The following is a 7,813-nucleotide window of genomic DNA, read 5'->3' on the forward strand; positions in this document are numbered from 1 at the left end:
TTTGCTGTCTCCCATTCTATAACATACGGCTCTAGTCTAACTAGCCAGTCAGCAGTTGTCCTGGTCATGCCCTTCCTTGTCGTCCTAAAATTGTGGTGTGTGTTCAACAATTACCTAAAGCTTCGAATGGAGTACTATGAAAGATAATGCAACATTGAAAAACTGGTTAATACCTGTGGATGTGTGCTGGCACCGGGTTCTCTATAGGGGGAGGTAGCTCCAACTGCAGAAGACCAAATTGCCTCATAACCCTCTATTGTGCCGTCTCCTCGACGAAGACATTGAAGATGATCTTAGATTTTGTCATCCAGTAATCTCGGTCCCTTGTGCATAGCACAGACATACCACCAGGGTATCTCGCTTGTATGGCTGCTTCCGTGTAGGGCTGCCAGATGACCCCGGTGTACGCATCGAACTGCTCGTTCAATGCTGTGTATGCCTTCCTGGTCTGATCACTAGCAAAGCGTCTCTGCAGAGAAGAAAAGTTAGTAGCCGCTAGCATCGAACTATCTCTTGTGCAGAAAAAAGTTGCATTAAACTACAACACGGTGCATACCTCGCGACGTGTCCAACACAGACCGAAAGTAGGCATGTCGATGCCGTCAACATCAAACATGGCGTCTATAGGCTCATGAACACGTACATCTGGTCGCCCTATAGAGAACCTCTCCCACGACCACAGCTGTAGGAATAGAGGGCATCCAAGAAGGGCTGGCTTTCTCGATGTAAGCTGGCAACCGTTGCACATACCTCGGTATGTAGCCGCTAAGACCGCCGAACCCCAACTCCTCTGTCTGATCTGATCCGCCGTTTGAGCGCTCGCTATCTCGAGTGCCATAGGGATGTAGAGCGCGCTAATAGTGGTGACATGGTTCTCCGTGAACATCACCTTGCCGAAAAGCCACATTAAGTAGGCCTTCAGGCTCCGAGTGATCTGTTCCGCAGTCAACGGCGCCCGGAAGTTCTGGATCTGCATTAAGCGAAGAGAAAGTTTTAGTAAGCCGCAATTATTTTCTGTAAAACTGTATGCACGATAACTTGAAGATAATAGGTAGGGGAAATTACCCGGAAATTTAGCAACCACTCATACTTAGGTCCGTGATGCTCCCATACCGGATCCGGAGCATCCGGAAAAACACCATGAAAACGTTGTGTAAGAGCTCGCTCCCAACCAGCCGGTGCGTCCAACGGTCCTACGGCATGACCTGCCAACGGTAGTCCGAGCAAAAGTGACACATCCTCCAGAGTAGGAGCCATCTCTCCCCATCTGAAGTGAAACGTGTGGGTCTCTGGCCTCCAACGGTCCACTAATCAGCTCAGCAAGGACCCATCGATGGCAAGGCGTTTCTCACCCGGGATAGACTCAACCAGACGCGCGAAAGGTAAAAGGCCGGCCCATTTCAACCTTCATCAGAGAACATTTCAGTTAGTGTCTCCCATTAATATGCATGTCAGTGCGCAAATTAATAAAGCACGTACCGCTGAAGCCATCCTGAGTGTATCATCCACTTTTCCTTAGGAGTGCGAGTGACCAGAGGCTCAAGCTTGCGCTCATACCATATCGCAGCACGATGACCCCTATCAATGTCCCCATTCAGCAACCACAATCCCGACATTCCTGCACATACAAAATTCAGAACATAGTGCCACATTTAATACAAATCTCCTCTCAAGCGCCGCATGCATACAAATTCAGAACATAGTGTCACACTTAATAAAAATTCAGAACATAGTGTCACACTTATTACAAATTCAGAACATAGTGCCACACTTAATAAAAATTCAGAACATAGTGCCACACTTAATACAAATTCAGAACATAGTGCCACACTTAATACAAATTCAGAACATAGTGCCACACCACACTTAATACAAATTCAGAACATACTACTGCTAGCTTAGCTTCTTCCTCTCGCCCTTACTCCTCTACTGCCTCTACCTCCTCTTCTTCCCCGGTTGCCTCGTCCACGCCCAGTGACGAAAGTGGGACAATTAGTGTCCCTATGGCCAAATTCATTGCATAGAATGCATTGCCTAGTCGGACCTCCTGCTTCAGATTCATCCATATCATTCCGGATGCGCTGACACTGCCGTCTGCCTCTACTTGTACGCATATGCTCTGGGTTTGGAATATAACGCCTTTCGGCGGGGTTGACGCTGTTGAAATTACCCATTGATCGAAAACCCATCAGCTCACCTGTCCAGGTATTGAGGACAGACTCTTTCAGAAAAAATGGAGACACAAATGATATTGCGTCCATTCCAAGCTGCCCGCAAGCAGCAAGTACATGTGAGCAAGGTAGGTGAAGCAATTTCGGTTTATTGCATGTGCACTCACACGTTGGCCAGGCTTCATTGCCAATTTTGACCTCATGCGTCCTCAACTCATTTGCACATCCGAATTTGTTGTTGGCTAAGCGGACCTCAAACCTTGTTTCTTGATTACCGATGGCGACTACAGTGTGTGACCTAGCTTTTTGCATCTTGTTGTCCATGTACTTCGTGACTCTTTCACAGTACCGTGTATTTGGGTTGTCCAAGATATGCTGCTCTGCTTTTTGACGTCTATCTCTGAAATACTTGACGGTGCCATAGAAAATACCCTCAACGATGGCTGTAAGTGGCAATGCCCGGTTTCCTCTGAGAACAAAGTTGTATGTTTCCGCGAGGTTCGTTGTCATGACACCGTACCTTGCTCCATGTGTGTCATGTAGCAAAGACCACCTCTCCAGAGGCTCATGCTCTATCCACTGCTCGAAGGTTTTAATTGACCTCCCGAGCCTTCTCCTAGTACCAGGTGGGTCAAAGCCTGGCAGGTCACATAGCCCAACAGGCTCCTCCTCCACGGCCGCTGTTCCTGTTGCCAACTGTGCAGCTACTGCTTCAACATGTGCCCTCACGCTGCATCTCTTGCAGCTTTCCTTTCCCTCACGTGTCTCTGCGTGCACACATTAAGTCTGTCGCGTATCAAATTGTACTTCCATAACTGGTTCTGCTTGCAGAGTTTTTTGAACAGATTCATCAGGTTCTTATTTCTAAACTGCGAGAAGAAATTAGCCCCCAGATGGCGCATGCACCAACGGCTCTGCAAGTCCTGTCATGGAACTTGTTCCTCAGGGCCTGGTTTTGTCAGTGTCCTTATCGCACTGAGTATACCTACATGCCTGTCATGAAGGATGCACACATTGGGCTTCTCCTTCACAACTGATATTTTCAACTGCTTGAAGAACCATGTCCAACTTTCAATGTTCTCACTCTCCACAAAAGCAAATGCCAGTGGGACGGCTTGATTTTGGCCGTCTTGACCTATGGATGTCAGGATCTGACCCTTGTACTTGCCTGTGAGAAAAGTACCGTCAACACATATCACCGGTCGGCAATGCTTGAAAGCTTCGATGCATACACCGAAAGAGAAGAAGAGACGATACAACACCCTCATAGTTGGGAACTCTGGCATGAACATGTCTTGGATATCGATATAGGTGCCTAGATTCCGCTGCTGCAGGGTGTGGAGGAGGTGGACAACAGAGTCATATGCATCAAAATAAGAACCAAATCTCCTCTCAAGCGCCGCATGCTTAGCCCTCCAAGCCTTGCCATAACAAATTCTGTACTTGAACCTGGCGAAGACTTTTGTCTGGACTGCCTTCGCTTCCATAGCTTTGCCCTGCACTATCTCATCGTAAAACAATCGAGCAATAAGCGTGGATGAAAGGTTGGCATGATCTTGAGGGATGCAGGGAATAAGACAAGTGTGATTAACTAAGTCACTTATCACCCAACTTGTGCCATACTTAGGGAGAAAGCCGTGCACCATGGCGGGACAATCTGCGTTCTTGCATACCATTGTCAGGAATTTCTGACTGGACACCTGAGCTGTGAAAACCCTTTGCGTGGACATTGCCCAATTAATTATTGCATCCTTCAGGGCTTGCTTGTTCGGATACATAGCACCCGTCGCAATATTGTTCTGGTGATATTGCCAGGCTGAATCATGTCCATCATTCACGGTCATTGCAGATGAGAAGTCATGATTCCACCATGCAGAATTCGGGACCTCCTCTGCATTTTCTTCTTCATCTGACTCGTCAGAATCATCGGCATGACCCCTTTCAACATCGGTGTCTTCTTCTTCCATCTGGTTCTGCATGTGCCCATCTACCTCGTCAGCGTCCACCTCGTCATTGTAATCACCATCGGCATTTCCTCCTTCTACCTGACTACTCTGCCCTGGTTCATAACCATAAGCATTTCCTCCTTCTACCTGACTGCTCTGTCCTTGTTCGTAACCATAAGCATTTCCTCCTTCTACCTGACTGCTCTGTCCTTCGTAGCCACCCTCGCCTTCATGTGCAGTGACCTCCTTCACGACGGGAAGCACTAAAGCAACAGGATTGCATCCCCTTTGTTCACAACCTTGTAACTACCGCACCCAATCGGAGTCTCCCTCTATTGGCCTCAAATAAAAGTAAATTATTGAACTTGACCGTGTCCACAATCCATGAACACCGACGGTGTTTGTTTCAGTATCAAGACCTAAACTTGCCGCAATCCATTCTTTCAACTGACTGACAGACCATGTTTGTGGTGCGCTCATTGGCACCTCTATGTGAGTAAATTCACTCATATCTGCTCCCATATCAGTTGTTTGGACAGTACCAGGACCGTAGTAAAATCTGAACTTCACTACATCGGACATCTCGACTCACCTTTTTTTTCAACAACGAAATACAAGTATTAAGCAACAACTTAATATCCCCACTAACAAATATTAGACATGTCTATATATTACCTAGCTATATATTACAGAATATTAACGGAGCAACTAATACAATTCACACACCTACAAGTATATTACGAATATTTGCCGTAACAACTACAAATATTGACAGATTAATATATTTGACTGGACTGCCTATATTACGGACCTTTTTTCGGAACTATTACAAATACTGACACTCCTAAATACTTGACATCCACATATAGTACGGAATATTACCGGAGCAACTACACATTTTTACACAACTAATTAGTTGACATCTAAATATATTTACGTATACTACCGGGGCAAATAACAATAATCGCACACCTAATTTATTTCACATCGAAACATATTAACAAATACTACCGGAGCACCTACGAAAAATAAAATGTTTGCTGAAATATACCCTTGAAGCGTGCGTCCGAACGAAGAACGACGAACGGCGGCCACCAAACTGCCGGTGCTCCGCCTCCAACGAAGAACGACGAACGACAGCTTCACCTCCACCACACTGCCCCAACTTCACCACCACCACACTGCCCCAACTTCACCACCACCACCTCCACCAAAATGCTCACCACGACCACCACGAGCTACCCCATCAATAGATCGAGATCTCTTTTGGCTGCCCTAACTGAGTTGAATCCATTCATGGTGCCAAAATCGCGAAAAACTTGCTCATTTAGGTGTATAAATTGGTAGTATTTTTGTGTAGAGAGAGGAGAAGGTAAGAACAAAAGAAGAACAGAAGAAGAAGGGAGGAAGGGGAGGATAAGGCCGCAGGGAGCCGACCAGCCGCGCGCGAGGTGGGGCCGCACCCTGTCGGCCAGCAGCTGGCCGATCGGCCCGTGGTAGGCCGACAGGGGCACGCCCGCGCCGACAGCTCCCTCCCTCCCCCTCGCGACGTGGCCAGCCCAATCCGAGGCCGACGCGTGCCAGGCGGGCCAGCAGTCGGCCAGCAGCAAGCCGATCGGCCTGCTGTGGGCCGATTAGGTCCAGTCGGCCCGCTGCGGGCCGACGGTGTATTATTTGTGAAAAATATTTTTTCGCCGTAATATTTGTGTAATTTAATAAAAAAATGTATTATTAAAAAAAAAAATAGCCACGAGAAGAGCCAAGCACCTCATGTTGTCTCGGGAGCTATCTCTTTCATCCAGAAGAAGACACCTTTGTTAGCACCAAGTAGGTGGCTAAGCCAGTCTAGCCAATGCGTCACTGATTCAATTTTTTCTTGCTAAAAAATTGATTCATCTCCTTACAAATTATATGGGGCTGCACCCCAAACCTATATACATGCAAAGTTACTATTAAAGTTTCAGATCTGTCTGCTGGTCCTGGCTTCCTAAAACGTTAGACAGAATGAATTACGCTATGTATAGTTGTTGCAGTTTTAGTGTGCTTGCTTCTTCTTAGCAGCTTGAACCCAGATTCAGTAGTGCCCATGTGGGGCAGGCAATCAACGCTTTAATCGTGTTTAGCCTCGCGTATTATTAGTTTTGAAGGAGCAGCTTTGTGTTTAGAGGCCTCTTGTTTTTGTATAATTAATTATGGACACAAATCATTGATTCTTGTGCATTTTGGTATTTTCAGTACTATCTCATTGTGCCAATTTTCAGGACCCATCTTCTTATGACCAATGCTAGCTAGGGAATTTAATTTTCAAAATCTCAAAGCGAGATCTTACAATTTATTGGAGAGTTCTCCAATATACTTCAAAAGTCACACAACTAGGGAAAGGATATATATTGCCACCTTTTTTACACGAGATTTCTGTACACTAAGTATTTCTTGTTTATTGCTGCTAATCGTCTTTATCGAAAAAATTACAAAACATTGTAAACCATTATTTTCAGTTTTTCACATAGTAATCTCAATTCTATCTGTTCATAGAACCGATTGTAATTGCATGGGTGGGCGATGCAATATTGCGAATCTTAGTAGTACCTTGTTTAATAGGTTTCTCTAGGGAGCTCCTTAGAGTTGACTTGAAACATTTGTTTGAGGCTCTGACCTAGAATCATTTGACTTCTTCAGAATATAACAACAACTGCTAATCATTGGTGCTATTTTAATCAGAGCGTCATGATAATGAAGAAAAAAAAGGCATCTGTCTTTATCTCATCAATCAGTTCTCAAATTTCAAGGTCCATTCCTCAAAAAATTATTTATATGAGACGAGGTGGTCCAATGATCTATACCAGTGCAATGTTCCAATCAGAAGTAGAGCACACCATCAAATTAAGTAGTACATGAGACATCATGTGATTATTTTTAGTTGGAACTGAAAAATAATGGTCTTGGCATGTTGTCGAAAATGTTTGGGCTTCTTTCCTTCTTGGTTCAGGAGCGATTGTCTGATTTACAAAATACCCCCACACCCTCCTAATGATCTCATCGTTTTCCTTTTATGCCATCAATTATTCCGCTCACCAGACACGCTATCAACACGGACTTGAGAGACATTCATATCAGATCCATAATATCTATGCACGGCTCTCTGAAAGTGAAGTCTCGAAACCGGAAATTGGCGGCCAAAGCTGACCTGCTAAATCCTCTGAACTCAGCAGACAAGGTTGTTCACATGTTTATTTATAATGACAAACAGGTGAAGAAAGTGCAGCGTTTCTTGGCTGTTGTTACCATGGCTCGTGTACTCGACTGCTCAACTTAGCTCTCAGGCAAGCGCCGCGTCTGAAAGGCTAGAAGATATCGGCCTCGTTTGAGTTATCTTGCTTGTTCTTCTCATGCATTTTCCTGAAGCGATCTCGTTCCAACTTTCGGTCTCCCTGTAGCTGGAAACAGATGCAATGACTCGTGTAATCCTGGAGTTGGCAGGGGAGAGATTCCTGATCGATGCATGGCTGAGGATGGGCGTGCAGCATCGGCACATGTGACACAAAGCACCATAACTTCCCTTGTCCCTCCCCACAACACATTTTCAGATTCCATCTGGCCTACCCTGTATTTTAGGTCGCACATGTACACAAACGTGGATCCTGAAAGACGCTTTGTCCTCTCATTTCCTACTTTCTTGACTGCTTCCAGTTACAA

General features: G+C 45.5%; 1 long non-coding RNA gene across 1 annotated transcript; it reads right to left on the reverse strand.

Moving 5' to 3' along the window:
* Nucleotides 1–253: 253 nt before the first annotated feature.
* On the reverse strand, nt 254–1,388 carry LOC123497202 (uncharacterized). Its single transcript, XR_012203832.1, has 3 exons — nt 1,066–1,388; nt 557–970; nt 254–469 (listed from the first exon to the last, which is right to left on the reverse strand). It is a non-coding gene; the product is annotated as an uncharacterized lncRNA (long non-coding RNA).
* Nucleotides 1,389–7,813: the final 6,425 nt, after the last annotated feature.

The sequence above is a fragment of the Aegilops tauschii genome, chromosome 2, assembly GCF_002575655.3.
Source record: "Aegilops tauschii subsp. strangulata cultivar AL8/78 chromosome 2, Aet v6.0, whole genome shotgun sequence".
Classification (NCBI taxonomy): Eukaryota; Viridiplantae; Streptophyta; class Magnoliopsida; order Poales; family Poaceae; genus Aegilops; species Aegilops tauschii.